This window comes from Prinia subflava, chromosome 8 (genome assembly GCF_021018805.1).
Source record: "Prinia subflava isolate CZ2003 ecotype Zambia chromosome 8, Cam_Psub_1.2, whole genome shotgun sequence".
Classification (NCBI taxonomy): domain Eukaryota; kingdom Metazoa; phylum Chordata; class Aves; order Passeriformes; family Cisticolidae; genus Prinia; species Prinia subflava.
Window position 1 is genome coordinate 17,641,037 of NC_086254.1, and position 27,039 is coordinate 17,668,075.

At 48.3% G+C, this 27,039-nt stretch overlaps 1 protein-coding gene across 4 annotated transcripts in view; it reads left to right on the forward strand.

Annotated features, from left to right (window-relative positions):
• Positions 1–27,039, forward strand: part of KANSL1 (KAT8 regulatory NSL complex subunit 1) — a 77,864-nt gene that overhangs the window by 19,421 nt on the left and 31,404 nt on the right. The window lies entirely within an intron of this gene.

Consider the following 27,039-nt stretch of genomic DNA (forward strand, 5'->3'; position numbering starts at 1 on the left):
CAGCGGAAGTGTGAAGTGAGTGTGTTCTTTTCTTGAATTATTCTTGAATAATTTCTTGGGAAATTATTGCTGGGGATTTTCTTCTTGTCTGTGAGTTGCATTAAATGATGACAACAGCTTCATAATTATGTTGTTAACTGGATGCTGTTTGCATAAATACTAGGTGTCAGTTTGTGTGTGGAGGAGGAGGATCCTTCTCAAGCCAAAAGGTCTTGAGACAGGTGAGGGAAGAAGGGAAAATTTTATTCCAAACCCAGAATTTTCCGTGGGAGTGCACACCGCAGTTATTTTGCAAAAATCTCCTAAAATACCATATTCTGTGTCTAGTCTGTGTGGAATCTTGCTTGTATCAGTAGATGATCTCTTCCTCCCTGATGGCCCCGTTGAACCTCAGTCTGTGAAGTGTCGCTGTGGCCCACAAAAGGGTCCCTGCATGGGCACAGGGGTCCTGCCTGCAGTGCCAATGGCTTTCCCATCCAGCCTGGAAATAGTCACCAGGACTTCTGCATTCCTGTGCTGTCCTGGGATTGTTCAGATCTCTCTGGAGAAGTAACTGAGTGGATTTGGATACCTGTTGTCTGGAGTGTGTTAGCGACTGCTCTGTGTGACCCAGATTTACTGAGCTGGGTAGGTGTGAACAGGGGGCACTTCAGCATCCTCCGAGAACACACTCATGTGGATGAGTGCAGATAACCAGATGTTACAGGTTTTGAATATCAAATTCCAGCTAAATGTCACATTATGTTTTGGGATGGTGGCAGGATGACTTTCTGCATGTGAAGTCCTAAATGTGTCTTGAGTTTGAGTTTCTCCCAGTGCAAAGCTGGCAGCTAGCTGATCATGTGATCTCTCCTGGGTGGACATAAAGAGGTTCTTGTGCTGTTAGAAACAAAAGTTTACTAACTTTATTCCTGTTCTATAACATCCACGAACTTACTGTTGGGACTAGCAGTAGAATGGTATTTCTAAGTCTTGTAGTAGTTATTGGAGGAGACATTTGATTAAAAATCTGTCCAAAATAATACTAAATTTCCCATATTGTGGGTTTCATGGCTTCACGTGTTGTCTAGCATAGTGAAATTTCTTTGCCACTCCTCTTAATCCCAAGAGGAAGTGCAGCATTCAGAGACACGGCGCGTGAAATTCTTTGCTGACTTTTCCGCCCTTTGCGTTAGTCATGCCTGCACGTTCTGAGGACTCTTAAAAAGCCAAAGACTTGAAAGCTAATAAAAAGACTGATCCCTCTATTGTCTCTGGGTTCTGGAGCTGGTGTGTATGCACACTGGCATCTAGGGCAGGCCCACCAAACCTCATTTAAAGTTGGTGCCTGTGGGTGTTCAGTAATGAGCAGTGCCAGCATTGCTGGATGGGTGCTGTGACATCGGCCCCGAGCTCCGGCACTGCTGAGCCTCAGTCTGCGTTGGTGCTCCTTAGTGGAACTCCTCAAGTCAACCTTAAGAGCTGGTACAAGCTCTGAGCACATCTAAATTCCATTCTTTTCCAGCAGTGCTAAGAGGCAGGGAGAGAAGGGCTGAATTTTCCACTGGGAAGCTGCCTTGGGCCAGCTGATGGTACAGAGCCATTGTTGTGCATTAGTGTGAGTGCAGAGGCTGCTCAAGGAGGGCTGGGTTTTTTTCTCTCTGAATTTACTTCTTAGAGGAAAGACGTGAACCCTGATGATTTAAATTTTGATAGTGAGATGGAATATCTAAGTGTGTAATGGAGACATTCCAAATGCACCTGGACATGTTCCTGTGTAACCTGCTTTAGAAGACCCTGCCTTGGCAGGGGCTTGGAGTGGATCATCTCCAGAGGTCCCTTCCAAGCCCAGCAATTCTGTGACTCTGTGCACTTTTCATTGCTCAGTCACCATCCTTTGGTTCTGCATTGCTTCTGGACGCCCCTGCCTTCCCCAGAAAAATTCTGCTGTTTGCTCCTGGACCTTTAGTGAGAGTTGTGCCACAAACAGGGTCTTGGAGCCTGCTGGCCGTGAGTGGCCATGTCACCAAGAGATTCAAGTAGAAGCACCCAAAAGAGACAAAGACGTGTTTACATCATGCTTAGATAAGAGCTGACCTTTGAGTTTTTCTGGTGTGGTGGCATTCCAGAATCAGTATCTGGTCAAGGACAGACTTCGAAGCATTTGTGCTGTTCCGACCTGCCTTATCTCAGCTGTGGAGCACCATCTCCCTGAGAAATTCTTCATTCCAGCAGTGTTAGGGACGTATCAGGGCTCGGTAGGTTCCTCTGAAGCACTCCCAGACCTGCTGCCCAGGAAGGTGCTGTCGATCAGGTGCAGAACCAGGCCATCGTGCAATGCATAAACAAAGCAGGGAGGATTGGTTACACCTCTGGGAAGCCCTGCCAGCCCTGGGCTTGGTTTAACGAGCTGCTCGTGGTTCTCAGGTGCTGCTGGGGAGGGCAGGTGTGTGCAGGCAGGGCTGCCTTGTGCAGAGTGCTCTGTGTGCATCCAGTTCCACCGTGTTGGATTGATCTGCTCCCAGGTTAACAGTGCACAGGTCTGCCTCTCAGCTGGCATTCTCTAAAGGTGTGAGCAGTGCACAGTGAGCATCAGGAGAGAGGAGCTTTGCCTTTGTTGGGAGGGGAGGAAGGCGGGTGGGAGTCTCCCCTGTGGAGAATCCAAACCTCCTTGGCTGGGTGTGACTGGAGGCAGCAGTGCCTGAGAAACCTGTGTGACTGTGAACGGCCCAGCTGCCCTTTGGGGTGGGCAGGCCCTGGCACAGGTGCCCAGAGCAGCTGTGGCTGCCCCTGGATCCCTGGCAGTGCCCAAGGCCAGGCTGGACAGGGCTGGGAGCAGCCTGGGACAGTGGGAGGTGTCCCTGCCATGGCAGGGGTGGCACTGGATGGGCTTTAAGGTCCTTCCAACCCAAACCATTCCATGGTTTTATGTTACTGTCAGCATGGTGGGATCAGGAACTGCTTGTGAAACATGGTTCAGAGAAGGGCAAGGAATTCTTCCTGGTGTTGGAGGGCTGCTGGCTGAAATCTGGTTTGTGTGGCTGTGAGTGATGGTTTAGAAAGTCACCAAATTTCTGTTGTTTCTGTATCAATGTGCTAATAGAAATAAGGAATATTTTGGGTGGCTTGTGCATCTTTATAGCAGTTGCTTTTCTCAGACTGGTGGTTTCTTTGGTTATGTTGGATTTGGCTGCAGACAAGTTTAATCAGAACTTGTCAATTGTTTTTAGATGGTTAGTGGCCTATGCTAAGCAGTGATGTAGACATGAGCTGGTGAGTGGTGGGTGATTTAGTCTCTCTAATCCTCAGCTTCAGTCTGTACCATGGAAAAACTTTCTGAAAAGGTAATGAAACCAAATATTTAACTGTGACTTTTCTTTTAGCTCATGTTTTCTTATCTGGAAAGTCACTGTTTGGCTGGCAGTTGCATCGAGCTTCTGAGAGGGAACTGAAGTTTCTAGTGACCAACTTCTCACACCACTGGCTTCCCACAGAACCTTTCCAAGGGTCAGATGGTCCCTACAGTGTTCACTTGTGGTTCTTATGGTGCCTATGGCCATGATGCCTGAGCACACTTTAATTATTCCCATTTAATTATTTCCCATTTACTGATGGGAAGTCCCAGCACCTTCTGCCCTTTGGTGTTGCAGGGAATCAGGGAATCGTTTCCCAGGCTGTGTCGTCTCCTCCCTCCCTGCACTGTGTCACGTTGTGCTGCCGGGATTTCAGGGTTGCTGGGCTTGGAGCAGTAATTAAGATTTCTCACAACTGCTTTTCCCAGCTCTGATTTCCAAGTCCTGTGTTGGAGATGAACGCGTGGGGCACTTGGGTTGGGGTTGCTTGAGGAGTGGCCGCAGTTGGTGCATCAGCTGGCAGAGAAATCTAAATCTCTGAGATTCAGAGATCCTGACTTTTCCCCCTTGATTGTGTTTTTCAAGCTAGTACATGATAATAAAGCCTATATCTCAAGGCTCATTAAATATTTCTCAAATCCATGACTGCATGGAACTATGGTTCAGATGGCAGATCCCGCACGTAATTCAGAAATCAAATTCCACACCATGGGGACTGAGGAAGCTTTTCCTACTGGTCACAAACTTGTTTCACTAAATGATTTATGCAGAGCAATCCTAAAAGTTTGTCTCTTCATCACTTTTTCAGTCAGCTGCTTGACACTTTGGGTGGTGTTTTTTGTTGAATTTTAGCTGTGCTTGTAGGTACTGATGACAGCAAGGCACTTAACTGTGTTTTTCAGCTGTTTATGAGAACTTGCTTATATGTTGTCTGAGTTGTTAGTCTCAGCAGGGATGTGTTGGTCAGGAGAGAAGTCCTGCAAGCTCTTTCAGAAAGAGAGAGCAAATCCTGAAGTGTTCTTGCTTAGCATTTGCAAGCAGAACAATAGAGTGGCTGATTGTTCAAAAATGCTTAATCAGGTATCCAGAGTAAGTGGGACACTCCGAGTCCCTCTTGCTTTTAAGGAAAGAAGGCAAACGAGAATAGTCAGTTATTTCTCAGAGAGATGCTGGTCCTAGTGCACCTTTTATAGATATTATGGGTGTCTGATAAGTCGTTTCTGACTTTTATTAGAGCCTCGATCCTCGTGCAGACCTCGCTGGGGAATGGCAGGGAGGTTTGGTGTGGCTCAGAGCCATCCACAGACCTCAGACAAGGCAGAGTGGTTGTCTTTCATCCAAGAGGGAGTTTGGTGCTTTGGTTTAAATTTATCTGAGCTGAAATCCACCCCAAACCAGTGTGGGATTCTGTGAACCAGCACTCAGTGGGGTCACATGTGCAAGGAATAGCATTCGGATCAGTGCTGTTTTTAGGAAAACGTTTGAATTTGGTGTGTTTGGGGGGTGTTGGATGCAGACAGAGCTGCTTTCTGGCACATGCCTTTACTGCCCCTGCAGCGGTTTGGGCGGTTCTGTCAGAGCCAAGGCTTCTCTCCGTTTCTCGGGCTGGGCTGGGCTGGTGTAGGGAGGATAATGCAGAGGGCTGGGAATGATTTGGTGTCTGGTAATGCCAATGAGCTGCTCTTGGTCTCTCTAGCCCTTTTCCAGTGGGGCAGCAAGCAAGAACAGGCTGTAGTTCAGTTTTTCAGGAGTTGTGGGTGACACTGGGGATAGGGTTGTATAAATATTTACTTTGCTTTTCATTGGAAAAAGCGTGTCACAACATCTGAAGCAGCAGAAAAAAATTTTTGAGAGGTTTGTGAATGTGAACTGGTGTTAAAAACCCGGTGTGGGACTTGTCTGCTTTGCTGCAGTCTCCTCTGAAACTGAAGTCGGTGTTTGAGCGAGGGAGAGGGGCCCTGTTTAGAGCTGATCTCCAATATCGAAGTCTAATGTACCTCTGTGGGGGATGGGAAAAGACTTTTACACTGTGTTACAGCAGCATCTGCAGCAGCCACAGCTCAGAGCTGCATTTTTATTCATGCTGGTACTGAGAGAAGACAAAAAATTACTGTATGGCTGAGATTAGAATTACTGCATGGCTGAGATTACAAGTGGAGCAACAGTGAACACAGAATTCCCTTAGGAGGAGATTGTGAAGGTACTCCCAGGTGTCTCCTCAGAGATTTGGGGGTTCATTCACAGTGACGTGGGCTTCCCCCCATCCTTCCTTCTCTCCTCCCGTGGATTGGTTCTGCTTGCACTCGCTCAGCAGTGCTAGACTTCCAGCTGGGGGAAAATGTTTTTCCTGCTAAACTGGCACTACCCCAAGAGATTTTTCCACGGAGAGTGTTTTGGGCACGCCCTGGATATGGGGCGTTCTGCAAGTGTCTCCTTTCAAAGGCTTGGAGAGCTCCGTGTCTTTGCTGGGCAGTCCTCAGATAAAATGCTTTAGGTGGGAGAGAACTTCAAAAATTGGCTTAAGTTTTATTTGCTGGATTTTGGAATGAAAGGAAGGGCTTAAAAATGTAAATAGGTGAGGGCCTGTGTATTGACTAGGAATTCAGATGGGAAGTGGGAAAGGAAGCTTGAATTGCCATTGGGTTTGTTGCAGTTGCCCTTCACATTTCTGGAGCCAACTGGGACCGATTCAACTCTCCAGTGCCCTCGGAGCTGTCTCTGGTTGTGGCTCTCTGCATTTGAAAGATTTGCTTTCACTTGAAGTACTGGAATGGTTTGCTTAAGTAACATCCAGCTCCTTTTTTTTTTTTTTTTTTTTCCTTTTCTCCCTGTCCTATTTCTTTTCTTTTCCCCCCCTCTGACCTTCCCTGGGATAAGGTTACTTTCTGGAATGCCTGCTCCAGGTTTGACCTCAGCACTGAACAAGCTATTTATGGGAAGGGTACCTGGCACAGGCATGCCGAAAGGATTTGCTAACGATGCCTGGGATTTTCCTGTAAAAGCTGCTGTTTCATGGCATTGCATCAGCGGGGAGGGGGTGATGCTTTGCTGAAGGGAATGTTTAAAAGGGGACAGTCAGAGTCTTGTGCTGGTGAGACTTTCTGTTCACTGCTTTTGTTTCGATGATGGAGTGGCTCAGGAGTTCTGGGCACATTGGTCAGGTGGAGGGTGTTTCCCTTCCCTGCCCTTCCCCAGGCCAGCTCTGTGCCGGGGCTGCCGGTGCCAGCTCTGTGCCAGGGCTGTCGGTGCCAGCTCTGTGCCAGCTCTGTGCCGGGGCTGTCGGTGCCAGCTCTGTGCCGGGGCTGCCGGTGCCAGCTCTGTGCCAGCTCTGTGCCAGGGCTGTCGGTGCCAGCTCTGTGCCAGCTCTGTGCCGGGGCTGCCGGTGCCAGCTCTGTGCCGGGGCTGTCGGTGCCAGCTCTGTGCCAGGGCTGTCGGTGCCAGCTCTGTGCCGGGGCTGACAGTGCCAGCTCTGTGCCGGGGCTGTCGGTGCCAGCTCTGTGCCAGGGCTGCCGGTGCCAGCTCTGTGCCGGGGCTGTCGGTGCCAGCTCTGTGCCGGGGCTGTCGGTGCCAGCTCTGTGCCGGGGCTGTCGGTGCCAGCTCTGTGCCGGGGCCGCCGGTGCCAGCTCTGTGCCAGGGCTGCCGGTGCCGGCGCCGTGCCGGGGCTGTGCCGAGCAGGGAGGCCGCCCCGGCTGCCCTGGAGCTGGGGGTGGTGAGGTGAACCCCTGGCTCTTCCTCCCCGTGCTCACGGCAGCCGCGGTGTCTGGAGTGCCCAACGCGATGTTCCTGCGATAGCGGTGGCACGGCGGGGCTGGCGCAGCTGGTGACGCGCCGGCTGCTGGGCACGTGAATCCCTGCTGCCTGTGAATGGGCACAGGCTGCTCCCTCCACAGCTAACCCTAACCTAACCCTAACCTAACCCTAACCTAACCCTAACCTAACCCTAACCTAACCCTAACCTAACCCTAACCTAACCCTCACCTAACCCTCACCTAACCCTCACCTAACCCTCACCTAACCCTCACCTAACCCTCACCTAACCCTCACCTAACCGTCACCTAACCCTCACCTAACCCTAACCTAACCCTAACCTAACCCTAACCTAACCCTAACCTAACCCTCCACAGCTCCGGGAGCCTCAAAGAGCCCCTTTCCCAGGAGCTGGAGCTCCCGTGTCTGTAATCTGTGCATCCTGCCTGTGTGAAATGCACTCAGAGAATGAATCACAGGGTGCTTTAGGTGGGAAAGGACCTTAAAGCCCCCCCGGTGCCACCAGGGACACCCAGGGACACCCCAGGGTGCTCCCAGCCCCTTCCAGCCTGGCCTGGGACACTGCCAGGGATCCAGGGCCAGCCACACTGCTCTGATCAGAATGGAATTCCTGAGAGTTTTGAATGTCATTTTACCACCTCAGAAGTGCCCATCCTGACAGGGTGGATTTGTGAAAAGTGACTTCATTTGGCTCCTGGCTCAATGAAATATTCAGCAATTTAAAGCAATGCCAAAAAAAAAAAATACACCCCCCCCCCCCACTATAATAGTGACTTTTTTATATTAGGCTCAAAACATTTGATCATCAGATTACCCAAAGAGGGATAGGATGATCAGGGTTCTCCTCATGCAGCAGAGCTTTAGGCTTTTGTATTTTGTGACATTTTAGCAGTTTCCATAGCAACACATAATGATGTTGTAAGAAATGTTGCAAGAATTTTATTTGTATAAGGGAGGACTTTCAAATATTAATGGAAAGCAGTGTGAATTGGAGGGAAATGTATGTGATGGAGGCAGAGGGAAGGGCTTGATGTAGTGCCTGGAGTGAGCAGCCATCCGTAGATTGAGCTGGTCTTGGCCAGCAAACAGGAAAAAAAGAGAGCTTCAGTCATGTGGGGAATGTTTGCCACAAAATCTTTCCTCTCTGGTGCTGTAGGTGAAGTTTGGGAATATCTGCTGTTGCTCGTTCTCCTGAGCCAGGTAAAGAATATTTTATCTCCAAAGTGCTTCTCATCCCAGCCGATGTTGGAGCTCATCTCTTTCCATGATATTAAAGATTTGGAGCTGTTACCCCCTGGCGTTCATGGGGGGGCTCTAGGCTTAGTTGAGATAAAGTTGGATGTCTTCGTTTAGAAGCCTCTGAGGCAGCTCATAGGCTCAGTCTGAATTTCTGAATCCCCTGGTGGCTCCCCATTAATACCCAGTGCTGAGCTTTGGCTGTTTCAGGGCTGCTGATGTTGCATTAGCAAATCCACTCCACTCCTGAGAGGGAACCAGGCAGGTTTCTTGTAGGTGCCATAGACAAATTAAAAAACCTCCCAGGATTCCTGAGAACAGAAGGGTTTAGTGAGGGATATTTGTATGCACATATGAAATACGTGGGTATATATGAAATCCATAAATACGAGTTGTGGGTCCATCAGCTGTGTTGGCAGACCTGTGATCCATCCAGCTGTGGCTGGAGGCACACAGAGCTCAGGGAGGGGACATGAGCAAGGGACGGAGACCTGGGCAAGGGACAGAGACCTGGGCGAGGGATGGGGACCTGGGCAAGGGACGGAGACCTGGGCGAGGGACAGAGACCTGGGCAAGGGACAGAGACCTGGGCAAGGGACAGAGACCTGAGCAAGGGACAGAGACCCGGGCAAGGGACAGAGACCCGGGCGAGGGACAGAGACCCGAGCGAGGGACAGAGACCCGAGCGAGGGACAGAGACCCGAGCGAGGGACAGAGACCCGAGCGAGGGACAGAGACCCGAGCGAGGGACAGAGACCCGAGCAAGGGACAGAGACCCGAGCAAGGGACAGAGACCCGGGCAAGGGACAGAGACCTGAGCAAGGGACAGAGACCCGAGCGAGGGACAGAGACCCGAGCAAGGGACAGAGACCCGAGCAAGGGACAGAGACCTGGGCGAGGGACAGAGACCTGAGCAAGGGACGGAGACTTGAGTGAGGGACAGAGACCCGGGCAAGGGACGGAGACCCGGGCGAGGGACAGAGACCCGGGCGAGGGACAGAGACCTGGGCAAGGGACAGAGACCTGGGCAAGGGACAGAGACCCGGGCGAGGGACAGAGACCCGGGCAAGGGACAGAGACCCGGGCGAGGGACAGAGACCCGGGCAAGGGACAGAGACCTGGGCAAGGGACAGAGACCTGGGCAAGGGACAGAGACCTGGGCAAGGGACGGAGACCCGGGCAAGGGACAGAGACCCGGGCGAGGGACAGAGACCTGGGCAAGGGACGGAGACTTGAGTGAGGGACGGAGACCTGGGCGAGGGACGGAGACCCGGGCAGGGGATAGAGACCCGGGCAGGGGATAGAGACCCGGGCAAGGGACAGAGACCCGGGCAAGGGACAGAGACCCGGGCAAGGGACAGGTGGGTTTGGAGGTGTTTCAGTGCCCAGGGATCCTGGCTCTGCTCTGACAAAATTCAGCTCCTGCTCCCTGTGGTTTGATGGGACCAGCTGATGGCTCTTCCTGTTCCTAGTGGTGTTTTTCTCCACTGGAGTCCCACATCCCAGTGGCCAGGGGGAGAATATTTCTGTTCAGCAGCCGTTGCTATTCCTGGGCTGGGACAGTTGCATGAATAAAAATCGCGGCAGCTAAATCTGCCTATTTTTGTGTGAATTGGAGCCCTTCTCCATGTGACCTCTGCTATTCCCGTGCTGGCTATTTCAAAAAAATGAGACAATCAGCCTTCTGTAGATCTACATTTTGAATGCAGAACACTTGCAGGGCTCTTGCTCCATGTATGCAACATTTTGTGGTGTTGGCTTTTTACTGTCTCAGGCTAAAACAAGAAAATTATTCTCTCTCTGCTCCTTTCGTGTCATAGGTGTCTCTCTGCCATTAGCAGAGATTTCTGAAAGTCAAAGGCAAGGTGCTGTTTGTACTGAGACAGCAGAAAATAATGTGAAGAAACCAAGCACATCAGGAAATCTCACAAGGCTTTAACCACTGTTCCTACGTCAGGGTGGATTAAATTGATACAGATTATTTTCAAGTATTTTTAATTGTGACAGACACAGCAGAGTGTCGTGTAATGAGTTCTCCAAGTTTCGTCGTGCATATATTGGTCAAAATCATCCCATTTTAAATAAAATAAATCTGAGTAGTAGCCAGCCACTTAAAGAAGATTCCTCAGTGTGATGATTCATATTGTGCCTAAAGACAGCTTTCCATACTCAGCCCTTGCTCCCCCCACCATCCCCCTCTCCCTGCCTCTGGAAATGGGCAGGAAGCCCAAACCAGCTTAACTCTTAGTATTTAAAACTACTTTTAATAAGTGATACTTGTAAAAAATCTTACCTGAAGGTTTTGATTGACATTGTGTTGTGTATTAGGTGTTAACCTGGTTTATGAAGTGTGTGACTGCTGGTTTTTCTTTTTTAGCTGCTTTTTTCCTGCATGTGAGCTGTTCTTTGAGTTCTTCCTAGTGGGCTGGAATTACATCTGTCTCCAGTTACAGTGGTTCTGTGCTGGTTCACTCTTTTGTGTGAATCTTCCACTTGTCAGACCTGGCCCTGTGCCCCTCCTCTCCCAGGGTGTTCATGGCCAGGTCTTTTTAATGGAAGGAGTTCCAGTTCTTTCTGCAGCTAATTCTCCTGCCTGCTGGCTCCTGAGATAGTATTTATTTTCAAAATAGTATCCTCTGAGGAGAGAAGATTTTCATGACCCACCCAGTTGTTGTGGCACAGCTGTGCCTTTGTTTTCCCCCTTCTCTCTGTACCAGGCGTGCTTTGGTTGTGTTAAACTCCGGAGCCAGCTGCCCTTCAGGCTGGGTACAGGTAAGCCCTGGTCAGATTAGCTGCTCTGCAAACTGGGTTGGTTATTTTACCAGTGTTTTCTTGTGCTTGAGCAATGAATTTGTGTGCCAGGACAAGGTGCTCCTCTGAAAAATTCAAGGGAAAATGACTTGATTGAGCATTTCAGTGGCTTTATGAGGAACTAGGGAAAGTTATCACAGAATATCTGGAGTTGGAAGAGACCCACAAGTGTCACCCAGTCCAGCTCCTGGCCCTGCACAGACACCCCAGCAATCCCTCCCTGTGCCTGTTTTGCTCTCACAACTTAAAAAGATGCTCTCTGGAAACTGTGGTGCTTGGTGATGCAGCTCCTTGAAAGAGGAGGATGAGCAGAAAATGTTGTGGATGTTTCCTTCGTTGTTGGTCACATCTGTGACGATTTTGGTTGTAAATTCCCAGATGCTTTTAGCTGTGGTGCTTGGAACAAGCAGTGAGTGCAGGACTCCAGCAGGGAGGGAGCCTCTGCAGCCCCTCAGCACTAACGAGGTGGTCCCCACTAATGAGGGTCTGCTGCTGGAGCTGAGTGTGACTGGCTGAATCTGCTGGAGGAATCCTCTCTTGATTGTTTTCCTCTGATGTTGCGGCATTCCTCAAAATCCCTTTCATCTACTTCTTGTCTGCTTGTTAGCAACCATCTGCATGCAGAGCACTTGGCTACTTTCAATCTTTGCCTTATATAATAGAAGCTTCCCCCCCCTCCCCCTCCTTTTGGAGCTTTTCCTCTCTGATGTAGGTGTTTGAATTTTTCAACTAGTCAAACTAGTACATAAAGTGATCTTCCTGTTCTCAGCTTGCTGCAGTTGTCATACTGGGAAAAAAATAAATTTGATTTTACTTAAAATTCTGAGGCCTGAGAGAAAGGAGTTGCCCAGAGCAGCTGTGGCTGCCCCTGGATCCCTGGCAGTGCCCAAGGCCAGGCTGGACAGGGCTGGGACAGTGGGAGGTGTCCCTGCCATGGCAGGGGTGGCACTGGATGAGCTTTGAGATCTCTCCCAACCCAAACCTTTCTGTGATTCTGTAAAACTGTGTAATTTTCTTTCCAGTTTGAGAGACCACAACCAAAATTTTCAAGAAAGCATCTCCAGGGAAGCCTTTTCTGTTTTTTTCCTTCTTTTTCTGTTTTTACTGTTGGGTCCTACAGAGCTCTGCTGGAGTTTTAAAGTGAGTTGGGTGCTCATTGCCCCGCGATTGGGGATTTTGTTGGATGAGGAGCAGTGGGATGTGCCTGTCCTCGCTGCCCTTGGGAACTGCTGACCTGGTACAAATGGGAGTATTAATTGAAGTAATGGAGCTCTGCTGTGTTTCACTTCATTTCTGAGAGTAGCTTGTCCAAAAGCATCTTGGTTTATTTATTTAGCTGATGCTTGGTGAGATAACGGGGGTTCTGAGAATTTGTGATTATCTCCTTAGCTGTGGCTTGTGCTGCTGTCTCAAAAGGAGACAGGTAGCTCCCCTCCTCCTCCTCCCTGCCCGCAGAGCAGCTGTGCCCGGCTCTCTCCAGGATTAATCACCTCCACTGAACCTCTGATGGGTGTTTGACACACATTAGGGCAGAGAGCTGATGGAAAAGTGTTGTTTTCCTTCTCAGAGATGTCTTGGAGAATGTAGAAATCCATGCAAAAGTCTCACTTTTCCAGGCATTGTAACTGCCTGTTAGCTCAGAGCTGGGTAATGTCACTTCTAAAGTTGCATTTATTGCACAAGATTTTATGGTAATTTCAGAGGGACGTTTTCCGTTTTGCTGAGGTTCTTTTCTTTTTTATTTAGATGGAAACATCCCACCCTCTCTAGTAGTCATGAACTCCCTGGCCCCTGGAGTGAGCTGACAGTGCAGAGCTGCACTGGCTGATCACAGTTCCAGTTCTTAGCACAGCACATTCCAGCTCCTCTAATGAAAAAAAATTGGTGTATCCCTTCCAGAGCTGGGAATCCTCAAGATCTGGGGAGGTGCAAGTGTGTCATGGTTTGGCTGCGGGTCCCACTTGGCCCTCTGGGCCCTTGGAGGCTGTGCAGCAACGCGCTCGCAGCCTCTTTGTTTCTGCTACAATGACTTTGGTGTTGGCTTTTGTTGTGAAACTCTTGGCTTCAAAGTTTGTGAATTGAAAAAGTTTGTGTTTGAAAACCTCCCATGTGTTGCAGGGAGGGTTGGATGGGCCTGGGGAGGAGCATGGTCCTGGAGCAGGGAGTGCCACCTCTGCCAGGGTCACCTCAGCCAGGGTCCCAAAGCAGGGAGTGCCACCTCTGCCAGGGTCCCAAAGCAGGGAGTGCCACCTCTGCCAGGGTCCCAGAGCAGGGAGTGTCACCTCTGCCAGGGTCCCAGAGCAGGGAGTGCCACCTCTGCCAGGGTCACCTCTGCCAGGGTCCCAAAGCAGGGAGTGTCACCTCTGCCAGGGTCCCAAAGCAGGGAGTGTCACCTCAGCCAGGGTCCCAAAGCAGGGAGTGTCACCTCTGCCAGGGTCCCAAAGCAGGGAGTGTCACCTCAGCCAGGGTCCCAAAGCAGGGAGTGTCACCTCAGCCAGGGTCCCAAAGCAGGGAGTGTCACCTCTGCCAGGGTCCCAGAGCAGGGAGTGCCACCTCTGCCAGGGTCACCTCAGCCAGGGTCCCAGAGCAGGGAGTGCCACCTCTGCCAGGGTCACCTCTGCCAGGGTCCCAAAGCAGGGAGTGTCACCTCTGCCAGGGTCACCTCTGCCAGGGTCCCAAAGCAGGGAGTGTCACCTCTGCCAGGGTCCCAGAGCAGGGAGTGCCACCTCAGCCAGGGTCACCTCAGCCAGGGTCCCAGAGCAGGGAGTGCCACCTCAGCCAGGGTCGCTGTCCCCTGGTTGTGCCCTCCTGGGCTCGGGGGTCTCTCAGCCTGGCAGTGCTGTTTGCAGCACTCTTTACAAGTCCCAGTGGATGGAGAACCTCTATTCTGTTCTTTGTGTGAACCTTTTTTCGTTTTACCAAGCATTAAGATCTGGAAGATGTAATACTCCAAACTATTCTCATTTGCTGCCTTTCCTCATGGATTACTTGACTGAAAGTTATCCCAGCTCAATTATTTTGGCTCTTGTCCTGGCTTTTAGACATCTGAATGTGACGTGCTTTGCTTCTGCTTGTAAATAAAAAAACTAAAATTTAAAAAAAATGGTCTAGTATTCACTTCTCTTGAAAAACCCAACTCCTAGAAAGTGGTGACTGCAGGGTGAGTAATGCTCCATTCACTCCCACTCCCTCTTCCCCCAAAAGAACAGGAAAACCCTCCTGAACACATCTTTGATAAAAAATTCTCCTGATGAGATTGATGTCTTGATTTTTTGAGAGACTGAGGAGATTTGGGATAACCATGGAAGCTCTCCTTCTTGGATGAGATGCTTCAATGCCACCAATCAAAACATCTTCTAAAAATATCCCACCTTCAAGAAGAATCTATTCTTGCAAATTGGAGCCCAGTATTAAAGAACATCCTGTTGGTTGCAAAGCATCCAATTTAAAGAAACAGACCAAATATTCCTCTCTCTTTTCTCGCTTTCCCACTGCTTATAGAATTGCTGGATATTTATTGCAGACTTCACACAGCATGAAAATAAAATTGGAGTATGAGGTGCTCCAAACTGTGGCACTTGAACTGCAGTGGAGTTTGCTCAGAAGGTAGAAAGTGGCCTGGTTTCTCTACAGATACTTTTATTCTGTCTCCTGCCTTGTGTCTTGGCATGAAACAAACATTATCTAGTCCTTGTGAAAAGTCCTGGAGTAGAGAGTCTGTCTTGGCTGAACCTGATTGAAAGGGCTGAGGAAAATCTGTCCAAGAAAAATAAATTTCTGGTGGAGCGGCCAACAGAGTGTGTGACATGAATCCCTTCTGGAGGGGTGGTCCAAAGGGAGGGTTTTGATCTGGCCCTGGGCAGTGTGGATGAGATGCCAGTGCTGTCCCTGCCCCTGGGGTGGCTGTCCCAGCCTGTCCCAGTCTGTGCCCCCTCTCCCCACCCAGCCCCTTCCCTCAGGAGCTCTCCCTGTTTGCTCTCACACCAGGGAGGAGCCGTGGCAAACCTGCCACGCCTGCCTGACACAGCCCCGCACTGTCCTTGACAAGGAAAGAGCTTCCACTAACTCACCTTGCCAGCAAGAGCAGGACTCATTTTTGAATTTTTTTTATGAAGAGCGGCTGAGTTGCTTGGAATCAGTGCAGTGTTTGGTGACACCCAAGGAGGATGTACCTTTGTGACTAGAAAATGCTGCTTAATTGTTCAAGAAGGCAGTTTATTCTTTCACATTATGGAATTTCAGTCTGTGGGAACCCAGCAATGTGGCTCTGAACTCATTATTTTGATTTCTTGCTTGCTGCCTTGACATAGTAGAAAGCATCTCTCCCTTGCAGAATGAAATGCTGAATCCTTCTGTTCTAAATGAGATTAAATTAATACTGCATTCTGGGGAGCTCTTTTAGAAAGAATCAGCAGCGTTCTGCTCTTCTGCAGGATTGTGTTAATCATCAGATGTGAGCTGAGGACTGTGGCCACATAAAGCTGTGTAACAGGCCAGCAACAAAGCTGGAAGGTGCTGAAGGATAATTCGGGTATCTCTGGGAAGAGAAGCAGGCTGCAGGAGTCCTGAGTCACAGAAATAAATGTAATTGACTGTACGTTTCCCAAACAGCAGCTGAATCTGACTGTTCTACAGTAAAAATGGTTTTGTTTTCTGTTTCACATGTGATGTACAATCCTTTTTTTAGCTGCTTGTGTTTTTTAAACTGTAGGGAATTGTGAATGACTTGTGTGAATTTATGGTGAGTTTTGAAAGGCTTGAAATCATTTTGGAGTGTGTAGGTATGTATGTACACACTCAGTGTGTGGTATACAAGCAGCTTTTAAAGAAACCTCTGTGTTTGTTTAGGTCCCAGCAGTTTGAGGCCCTTGCTCTCATCTCTGTAGTTACAGGTATGGTTAAGTTTGTTGGCTGCAAGGAGGAAATCTAGAGTCTCCTTTTCAATGCAATCTCAATATAATTTTATTAAAGCAGGTTTTAGGACAAGCAGGAGGTGAGGTGTAGGTCACTAGGTAAAAGCAAGTTTGTTTTGAGAGCTTGAATATGAAATCTTAATATGTGTGACAAGTTTCTCATGGTACAACCACATCACCAAAAATCCCACCTGCTTTATTTCATGGAATCACAGAACGGTTTGGGTGGGAAGGGACCTTAGAGCCACCCAGTGCCACCCCTGCCATGGCAGGGACACCTCCCACTGTCCCAGGCTGCTCCCAGCCCTGTCCAGCCCGGCCTTGGGCACTGCCAGGGATCCAGGGGCAGCCACAGCTGCTCTGGGCACCTGTGCCAGGGCCTGACCACCCTGCCAGGGAACAATTCCTGCCCCATATCAAATAAGCTGCCCAAACTCAATCTTGCTGTGTCTCTGCATGTCAGTGGTTTTATTGCACAGAGGATTTATGCTGCAGCACATAACCCTGTTCCTGAAACCACTTCTGTGTGCTTTGGAAGAAAACATAAAAACGAAGGAGGAGGATCTGATTTTTGTGGTAGAGTTCATTCATGTTGGTTAGAGGTTGTTCTGTTTTGGAACATGAGGTTTAACATCTCTTCTAGAACTTGTATTTTCATGTGGATAGCAGGATGCAAAATACTTTAACGTGGTTAAATTCCTATTGCTTGGTGCCTTGTTCTTGCCTCTGCACCACCGGTGTTTTATCTTAGATTTCTAACTTGCTGTGGCAAAAGCAGAGAGCTGTTAGATAAGGAGCTTTTAAAGATGAGACTTGTCAGTAAAACAGCCTGTAAGCCTTGCTTAGTCAGCCTTCAGATAGAATTAAGTGGTTGCAAATTCATTTGTTCTTAATAAACCGAACTCAGTACAGTTACCAGTTTGTCCAGGACTTCGTTTGTAAGGTCCAATACACTTCTTGTAGCTTTTTTTGTTGCTGTAAGTTCTGTTTTTATATCAAAGGACATAAATCATTATTTCTTTGCTGCCTCATGAAGGTCAACATCAGGATCCTCCTGTATCAGTCTGGACTGGTGTCTCTGGGGAGGAAAGTTTTGCCCCAAACCATTAACTGCTGCCTTTTAGCTCACGTGAGCCTTACTCTCCCCTTTTTTTCTCCCAACTGGAGACTGAAGGTATCTGCTGTCACACTTCTAAATGGACGAGGATGTACTGAGGAGGAAATCCTGCTGTGCATGTTCTGTGTCTCAAGCTGCAGTTGCAGCAGCATTGCCTATTGCTCCAGATCTTTAAGGATGAGGCTTTTACAGGCTCTTAGCAGGAATAGTTGGCACAGCTTGCATGCAGATTTTTTTAAAAAATAAAATAAGTATAAATAATCCTTGACCGAAGCCCAAGTGGGTTTTGCAGCATTTTGGTGTTTCCTTTAGAGAAATGAGGGGAAAGTGCTGCTCTGGGAGGTGGTAAGAGTTTATCTGTGGAATGTGCCTAAACATCCTCTTGTAACTTCCCCAGTGAAGCATCTGTGCTGTCTCTAAAACTGAGCTGAGGAAGAGCAGGAAAGAGCAGGGATCAAAAAGAGCCCTGGTGGTTCTGGAGTTCACTGGGTCACTGTGGCCACCTCTGCTGTACTCCCTGAGCTCTTCCAGCCCTAACAGGTGTCTCCCTGAAAATATGTGCCAGTGTTTGCTGTCTGCTGGGGAAGAACAGTGTTCCTTTGTTGCTGTTTGGAGAGAGGAGGGAAGCCAGCCAAGTTCAGTGCTGCTTCATGGCAGAACATATCTCAGGGCTTTGAAGTTGTGTGCTTTTTAAAATAAGACCATCTAGACTGCAGCTCTGCAATTCTTTCTCGGCTTCACTGAAATGTGCTCCTGTTAGAGGCATGTTCTTCTAAGATTTCTTCTGTTAAAATTCTGTCCATTTTTTAATCCTCTTTCTGTTACTGCTCTGATGTTTGGGAGAAAACCTCTATCCTTTTTGGGGACACACAGCAAACCCAACAATTCTGCTGGTTAGTTCATCTTCTTGGTCTGAAATGCCAGCTCTTTCAAATACCTGGGCTCTAACTTTGGGCATAAAGACTGGACAGCTCTTTAATTCCTAGGAGATAAAAGCAAAGATCTTGATGCAAGAAATGTTGCCTGTCAAAATAAGTTAATAAGACCCTGGCAAAGGTTTTATTTGCTGGAGAGTGTTCAGCTGAACTTGCTGTTTCCCCATTCCTCTCATGGGGGTCTCTGGATCTGGGTGCGTTTGGTAGCTGAGAAAGATCAGGGTGTCCTGTGTGGGGAGTCTGGGAGGAGGGTGGCAGTGGCAGGTGAGTGGTTTTGTGAAGGTCCTGGGAGACAGAAATCTCAGGAGATGTAACAAAACATGGTCTCCCTTTATAGCAGTTGGGTTTCCAGAGGGAGAATTTGTCCGTGTGTGTCCTGTTGAATTTTCACAGGGAGCTTTGCTGTGGGGTTGGGAGCGGGGTACACGCTGTGCTAGGCTGCTGGAGTTAGCAGTGAACTGAATTAACAACCTCCTCCCTGAGAGCAAAGGCTCCTGAGAATTCCCAGCTCAGATTAAACTCCATTCACTCGATTTTACAATTCTCCTCTCTTCCACAGAGCAGGAATTTGTCTCCTGCAGGAAGCACTGAGCACGTGGTGGGGATGCTGCCATTGGGAGGATGATTTCTTATGGCTGAAAGTGCTTGTGATCATTGCTGAAGTAAATTGCTTTTATTTCTGCTCTTGTCTTGCCAAATATCCTAAAGCTATGTGTTCACCTTTCCCCAGCAGTATTGGGAGCTGTTGGGTAGAGCCAGTCCCCTGCTTCTGTTCCAGTTTCTCTGAAAGCAGAGAAGGAAAGCTTTAATAGATAGTTTTTAATTTCCTTATTGGACAGTTCAGAATCCATATGGGAGAGAGACTCTGTGATATCTGCATTCTTACTTTGTGGGGAGGATTTCACTTCACGGCTCCTTCCCTCTTAAACACCAGAGGGTCAATAGTGAAGCTGCTTTTACAGAGATGCTTAAGTGGTACCACGAGCACTTGCATGCTCACACTGTTCAGTCTGTCTTGCATGTCTTGAACTCTGGTCTGGGAGATCTTTTCCAGCCCAAATGTGTGATCCCTGTGCAATCTGTGATCTGTGTTGAGCTGCTCCAGGCTGGGCTCCCCTGTTCCTCTGAGCAGTCCAGAGGCTCTGGCCTGAGCAGTTCAATCTCAAGATTGAAAGTTGGCAGAGGGATGTGCAGATATTGCTGTTTTCTACTGTTAAATGTAATCTTTCTCATAGACAGATTAATGTGTAAAACCACTGGGCAGTTGCACACAGCAGCCTCTTGTCCCCCTGGCACAGATAAATAAATTGTAGTGATGGATTTTGATCTCTTATTCCCAGAAAACTGCTCAGTTGCTGCTCAGGAGAGGTTGCTGCTGTGTGGGTGCCTGCAGTCCTCTCATGGCCCTGGCAAGGGCTGGAACTGCTCCCAGCTGCCTCGCTGGGCTTTGTGTGGTGATCAGTTTATTTGAGAGCTGGGAGTGTGTTAAAAAGGTTCTGTAATGCAAAGTACTTGTCACTTAAAAATTGGACTTGTATTTTCTGTGTTACGATGTTTTAACTCGAAATTTAAGGCAGTATTGTTAATTTAGATGTAAGTATAAGCTCAGCAGGGCTCCTGTCTCTTTATATAGTATTCTATACTTACTGAAAATATCTGAGAATAGAGGAAAAGCAAAGCATGGGGGAGGTAACTGATTAACACTGCTCCATGTTGGAACAAGAATGAAGTTAAGGCATATTCGAGTTGCTGGTGTTCAGTGAGAAGCTTTCTCTTTAAGGTGTCATTTTCCTCCCCTGAATCTTCTCTCCTCTGGAGCCTGTTGAGGCTCTGCGTGTCCCAGCCAGCCCCTCCTGTGCTCTCAGCCCAGGGCTGGCTCTGGGTTCGAGGGTGCCCGGGGCTGTTTGGAGAGCTGCAGGTGCCAGCAGGGCGTGTTTGGCTCCCCAGGTCCTGCCCTGCTGCTGGGCACAGCCTGGCCCTGCTCCCCTGCCTCTGCAGCTGGGCACCTCTGTCAGCAAACACATCCCTGATTTCGGGGTGCAGGGAGCAGGGCTGAGCTCTGCCCCCTCTGCCTGAGCACCCCAGGGGTGCCCAGAGGCTCCCCAGGGCACCAGGAGCAGCAGGGCCATATCCCGAATATCCCGAGTCCTGGAAGTCACAGTAACGGGGACAATATTCACAACCCCAGCCAGGCTGGTTTTCATTAGGAGTAAGAAAAATGTGAAGCCCTCGGAATTTTGTCAAGGCTTTTGATATGTGAGTACTCAGTGTTCTGCAAGAGGAAAATAAACTTTGATTAAAGACTAAACTCCGTTCCAGAAACTCCCAGCACAATACAGAGAGGCTTGTTCAGGTACAGGGAGTGAGACCTGAGCTGGGGGTTTGGTTGGAGCCACTTGCTGTGGCTTTCCATGAGACTGCCAGGCTTGTTGTGGAAGCTTTGATTGCTTCTTGCCTGAATCTCGTTTTGGAACTTACTACACATAAATATTTATATAAATATTCATTGTTTATATATAATACTTGGATTGAACCTTTTAGAGCCTTTTTTTCACTAAAGTTTCTCATTGAAGGGGTTTGCTGTCACACTGTGAAGGTCAGAAAAATTTTATGGGCCATAAAGTTGAGAGTTTTCAAGCTCTGTGGGTATCCCATGACAAAAGTGAAGCTGCTTTTTTCCTTGTTTGGAGGATAATCTTCTGCCATTTAGGAATGGCTTTTGATATTATTTGCTTTTAGGAACCTGACTGTGTGGATTCTGTCCCATGTCTCCAAAAGGCAGACATTTGTGGAACTGTGTACTGACAAGCAAAAAGACAAATTCGGAATGATCTGCTCTGGAAAGAATCCAAGTGTTTTAATTTGTGTGTATGTAATTCTAGTATCTCTCCTAGAGCCAAGTCTGCCCTCCTTAGACTTGATGATAATGCTTAGCTCACAGAGTGTTTTTATCTTGAAAGCAGTGCACAAACGTGAACTAACCTGGCAGTTAAGCCTTAAACTTCCTTTTAGGTGACATTTACTGAGGTGTGAGAGCCACTGGCTGTGGTGCATTGTCTGTAGTGTTAAATACAGACCAGGAGCTCGGCACAGGCTCCCAATCCTGAGCTCTCAGGCTCTGGCACAACAGTGCTAAAAAAAGAGTCCCAGAAGCCCAGAGTGGTTTGGATTGGAAGGGACCTTAAAGCCCACCCAGTGCCACCCCTGCCATGGCAGGGACACCTCCACTGTGCCAGGCTGCTCCAGCCCTGTCCAGCCTGGCCTGGGACACTGCCAGGGATGGGGCGGCCACAGCTTTTTCCTTTTCCTTTTTCTTTTCTTATTTTTGATTTTTTTATTATTTTTGTTATAAAATATTTTTAATTTAAATGACTCTGCCAATAGTTCTGCCAGGGTTGCTGTTCTGCGGGGGGGGATTGGGCAGCTTGGAGCTGCTGTCATTCCCAGGGACAGGAGGACACATCACGGGGTGCTGAGTCCTTGAGAGCCATCCTGGCTCCCTCCAGTTGTGGTGCAGCTTTAAAAACCTTTATCTTTGTGCTTTTGCTGAGGGTTATTGTTGCTTCCCTTAGTTCCCTTAGCAGAACAGGTGGCCTTTTTCTTTGGTGTCTTGGCAGATTTCCTCTTAAGTCTTATTTTAGTGAGTTGAAAGAGGAAGAGGGCACAGGGTGCTTTTTGAAGCCATATTCACGGAGGATTTATTCCCACCAGTGTTGTAAAGTCTGGAATAGTTACTCTGGAATTCTTTGCTGGTTTGAAGCAATTACAGTCTCTTGGTTTCTCAAATGTGAAGTAGATGTTGTCCTATAAAAGAAGAATATATCCAGGAGAAGCATTGAAACACAGAAAGGAGGGTCACACATTTTATTCACTGCCCCAGGATTTATCCACTTTGTCTTGAGACAGGTTTTACAGGAACTTGTGAGGGCATGGGAAGATGAAAACAAACATAGTCAGCTCTCTTCACCATGGAATAGCAGTGGTTGAACAGAATTTCTGCATGATGAATTTTGACATTTATTAACCACCCCCCCATTCCCTCACCTTTTCCCTCTTTCTGTAGCTTTGTGAAGCTTGACCTGAGGTTCCTGGTGAGCAGATGCAGAGATGCTCCACTGCTGCAATTAGATAATGTTTTTGCACATTTTCTGTAAGAGCAGCTGAAGAGGGGCACAGCCTGTCCTCTTCCTGCCCTGTGAAATCAGCAGAGGCCTGTCTTTCCTTGAAATAAAAAACCAACAAAAGTTCAGTTATTACTAAATCTTAAAAGGCTTTGGGTTTTGTCAGCGGTGTGGGCAGCAGAAAGGGAGAGAGATGCTGGAGATGGGTTCCTCTGTGGGTGCTTGAGGGAAAACTGAGCGCTGATTTTGCAGGTGTGGCAGTGTCACCTCTGTCACGCCGTGTCCCCTTTTCCATTAGCTGCAGGGCAGTCTGAGTAATCGGATTCCCCAGTGAATGGGAGCTGGGACACTTTCCTTGTTTGCTCTTGTCTCAGTGTTGATTCAGAGTTCTGTCTGGGCTTTGGGAGGGTGACTCGCCTGCAGCCTGGTGAGGGCTGGCATTGCTTGTTAGGAGCAGCTGCAGGAAGAGGGGCTTGTTGTGAGTCTGTTCCACCTCCCTGTTTTCTAATTATGTGTTTGAATTTCTCCTTGCTCAGCTCACCTGTAATAAATCAGACACCCACAGGTTACATGACCCTTATCTCTGTCTCTTCTGATAAAGGTCTTTAAATGATGTTTCCATTGAGATTTTTAGCGAACATGTACTGGAGGATTACTCTTAAGGACCTAGCTGTGTTTGAACTTGGTTTTATTGTGAGTGTAGGCCAGCCCAGGTATTTTAAGATGTGCTGTGCAGGTGATTGCAGGACTGTAACCCTGACCTGCTTTAAGCTCTCCTGGTAACACATTTGATGCCATGCTATAAATAAATTGTGACTTTCCAAACATAATTAGTTTCTTTATTGTCCTCTGAATAATGTGGGAAGCAGATGTGAGCTCCACATCCCTTCCAGCAGGATTTCCAGTTTCGAGGGGCAGGTGAACCTTCTGGCTGTGCCTGAGCATCTCTTTTAAAAGGTGTTTTGGTAGGAACCCTCCTTCTGCCAGGTGTGGGTGCAGAGCTGAGCTGGGTCTGCCCCTCAGGCTCTGCTGGCCACAGTGGAGCTGATTCCATGATCCAGGCACTTGGCTCTGTCTTTCAGCCACGTCAAAATCAGCAGGGCTGAGTGTTTGAGTCCTTCAGAATTTGCTGGGTACTGGTGGTTGGGACACTTTGCTGGGGCTGAAATGTTTTTGTGCCTAAATTCTCCTGAACAAGCACACAGTGTATGTGGACAGTGTGTCTTGATCTTCCAGCTGCTGGCCTGGAAGGAGCAGGACAAGACTGACATGGCTGGAGTGGTGCAGTGCCTTGGGCAGTGGGACAGAAACACTGCTGGAAAAAGACAAAATGATCCTGAGAGAACTGGCAGGAAAAGAAAGAAAACGCTCAGAGAACTGGTGTCAAGAATACTTGTTTTTGCCTTAGATCATAAGGCCAGATGAGATCATTTATGTGAGAAGACATCTCTGTGGAGGCTGATTTAGCTGAGTAAAGGCTTGTTTGCTTGAGCTGGAGTGGATTTTCAGAGCCATTCTTTCCCTGCTTAGGTTGATCTTGTAGCCATCAGTTCTTGTTTCCTCCCTTGCCTGTTGGTTGGGAAGCTGTGGAGCAAATACAAGTACTTGTGGATGTGATCTTGTGGCCTCTTGCCATCTGAACAGAGCTTGAATTTGAACAGGAGATGTGATGGCTTTTTAAATCTGTTGTCATTTACTTAAAACGTCACTTAAGATTTTCTGGTTTGTTGATGGATGATTTGCCAGCCTCCCTTCTGTTTTAAAGAAGGCTTCGTAGTGGTCTGATCCAATAGTGCATTTCCTCAGTGATCCAAACTCATTTTTCTCTCTGTCTTTTAAAAACCCCATAAATTCCAATACTCTCATTCTGCCCTACATTCTTTTGTGTCAGCTGCATACAGTCAGAAGTGTTAAGTGTATTTTCATGCTCTCTTTTGCTGTCAGTATCAGTGCACCATCTTGCTGTCAGTGATGCATCTCACTACTTTTTGTTCCTTCAATCATGGTTTATTTAGATTTTTGTTTTGCAGAAACTACTCAAAATGCCTCCTGTTCTTGGTGTGTCCTTTCGGCTGCTCATCATCTGGGACGTGGTTTGTGTGCTCTGTGGGTGAGAACCATGCTGATGGCTTGGTCAAGAACCTGTTGAGCACCAGAGATTTTTTCAAAGAGAGTTACCTTTATGCATTTAAACACATTTTTTGTTACATACATGGAGTTTTAGACTTGGAGAAACTTAACGTGCACTTCAGTGAAAATGCTGAAGTGTGTCTGGTTGTGCCATGAGAGGGATTTATTGTGTCCTGCCCAGAGCAGCTGTGGCTGCCCCATCCCTGAGGTGTCCCAGGCTGGGTTGGACACTGGGGCTTGGAGCAGCTGGGACAGGGGAGGTGTCCCTGCCCATGGCACTGGGTGGGACTGGGTGGGCTTTAAGGTCCTTCCACCCCAAACCAGTCTGGGATTCTGGGATTCACCTGGGGATGTGTCAGCAGATGAGGTAAAGTCTGAGGCCTCCCTTTTTCTGATGGATCACTAAACGTTCTGGTACAATAATTTCCTTTAACACACACCAGGTGATGGTTTTCTTGTAAAGTTTGTACAAAGGTTGTGTTGGTGCTTTAAATTCATGCTGTCCTGTAGACCCTAATTACCAGTGCACTTTGCTCCATTCCCAGGAATGACCTGAATTTGAGGTGCTGGAAGGTGAACAGCATCTGGTGCTTGGAGATGTGATTTCCATGAACAGGAGTCCTTGTCCAAAATAAAATGGACTTTCTCTTTGTGTTTTACCTCTTGTCAAGTTTGGAGCATGGAGCCGTTTAATTGAACTGGGATTTCATTGAAGAATTCCTTGGCTGCTTCTCTCTTGGCTCAGATATTCTTGCCCTCTTCTTCCTCCTTGTCTCCTTTCTCTGTGCCATCTGTCTGTCATCTGCTTTTTCCTTTCTCTGACCTATTTATGAAATATGTTTGCACAACCCTTTTGCAATGGCTGCAGAGGAGTGTTGGAATTGTGACCAGACTTATTTCCTGTTCCCCTTTGTTCAGTTTGTCAGCTCCAACCCGCTGGATTCAGTGGATGTCTCTGGTCTCGTCCTGAGGGACACCTAAGTGGTTTCAACCCGGGGCTGTGCAGAGAATTTTCTGCTCGTGGCAGGGCAGGACATGGCAGCAGCATAAACCTCAGAGGCTGGGATTTGTCTGAGTCCTTGCAGGAGGTGGAGCAGGGTTTGGGTTGCAGCTCTTGCCTGTCAGAGTTCAACTCTCACAAAGAGGAACTTTATTTCCGAGGCTTTGGACAGTGATTTCATTGTCCCAGCACTGCTGGCCATGAAGGGGAGCATTGAGGCTTTGTCACCAGTCCAGGTTCTGCGTCCACACCTGTTGAGGGGAGCAGCAGCTCTGGGCTCCTGCCCTTGTGGCTCTCTCCTTTCTCATGTGGAAGGATTAAGGCTTGGATTTGCTGCAGCTGGTCCCAGACCCGGCCAGGCTCTGGGGGCAGCGGGGTGGCACACACGGGATGAGGCTCCGCGGTGGGAGCTCCAGCGTGGGAGCTCCAGAGCCTCCTGTTGTGGAGTCCTGGAATGGCTGGGTTGGAACAGACCTTGAAGCCCTTCCATGGCAGCCCTGCCATGGCAGGGACACCTTCCACTGCCCCAGGCTGCTCCAAGCCTCCTCCAGCCTGGCCTGGCAGAGGTGGCTGCGAAGGGATGGCAGGGTTTTGAAAACCTCCTCAATTTCCCTGAGTAGTGGCTGTCTCAGCAGATACATCTAGGAAATTTCGCCACTTCCTTGGAAAGTGTTTGTCCAGTCTCAAATGCTGCAAAATCAGAGCTTTGGGGGAAGGGCGGGTTTTAAAAACAAAACAGCAAAAAGGCAAAATAACCCTTGATGCAGGCTTCTGTAGATCGGGTCATGTTTTCTTTTGTAGGTCAGGCATGATAATAAATATATTCAGGATTACCAAAGGGGAGAAATAGGTGTAGCTTTTTGAGTTTTCTTTGTGGTGGTGTGGTTTTTTTTTGTTTTTTTTTTTTGTTTTTTTTTTTTTTTTTTTTTTGAGACATTGAAGAAAGAAAATGGAGCACAAGGGAACAAAAAGAATTGCTGAACACAGCGTGTCCTTTCCCCAGCTTTAGGAAATAGCCAAAGAGTCTCTGGGAAGAACCTGAGCTGCAGGGAGAGGAGGAGGAAGCATTCAGGAGGGTGTGACAGTTGTGACATGGGAACGACTGCACAGTCCTGCTCCCCAAATTCACACTGAAGGTGCCTCGTGTAGCTGAGCTAATAAAAAGCCCAAACAACAGAGTTACTACATGAGTGGATTGTTAACCTGCAGCTGACCCCTCACTTTTAATCTCAGTCAATGAAATGAAGCCCATATAATCACTCCTAAATTTGTGTATCTGTGACACACATTTTGCTCCAGGAGATCCTGGCAGTGGAGGGGGTGGGGAGGGCAGCTGTAGGATCAGAGATGCCACAAGGTGAAAACCCTCCCTTTGTTCTGCTTTTCTTCACCCACCTCCCCTGTGCTTGGGAGGGAGTGTGTGCCTGATCAGAGGGAGCCTTTTTGGCAAGTGTTTAATTAATTAAAAGAGAGAAGGTAGTAAATTGATGGTTACAGTGGAATGTCTTCTGTGATGCTAAAACCATTCCACTCTAAAGTGATCTTGTGCCTGGGACAATAAATACCCACAGATAACAGAGCCTCTTGACCGTGAGCCAGAACTCCTCTGGCCATTTAATAGATGAGAAAAAGATGTCAAGTACCATGGCCAGGATCAAACGGCAAATCTGTGATGG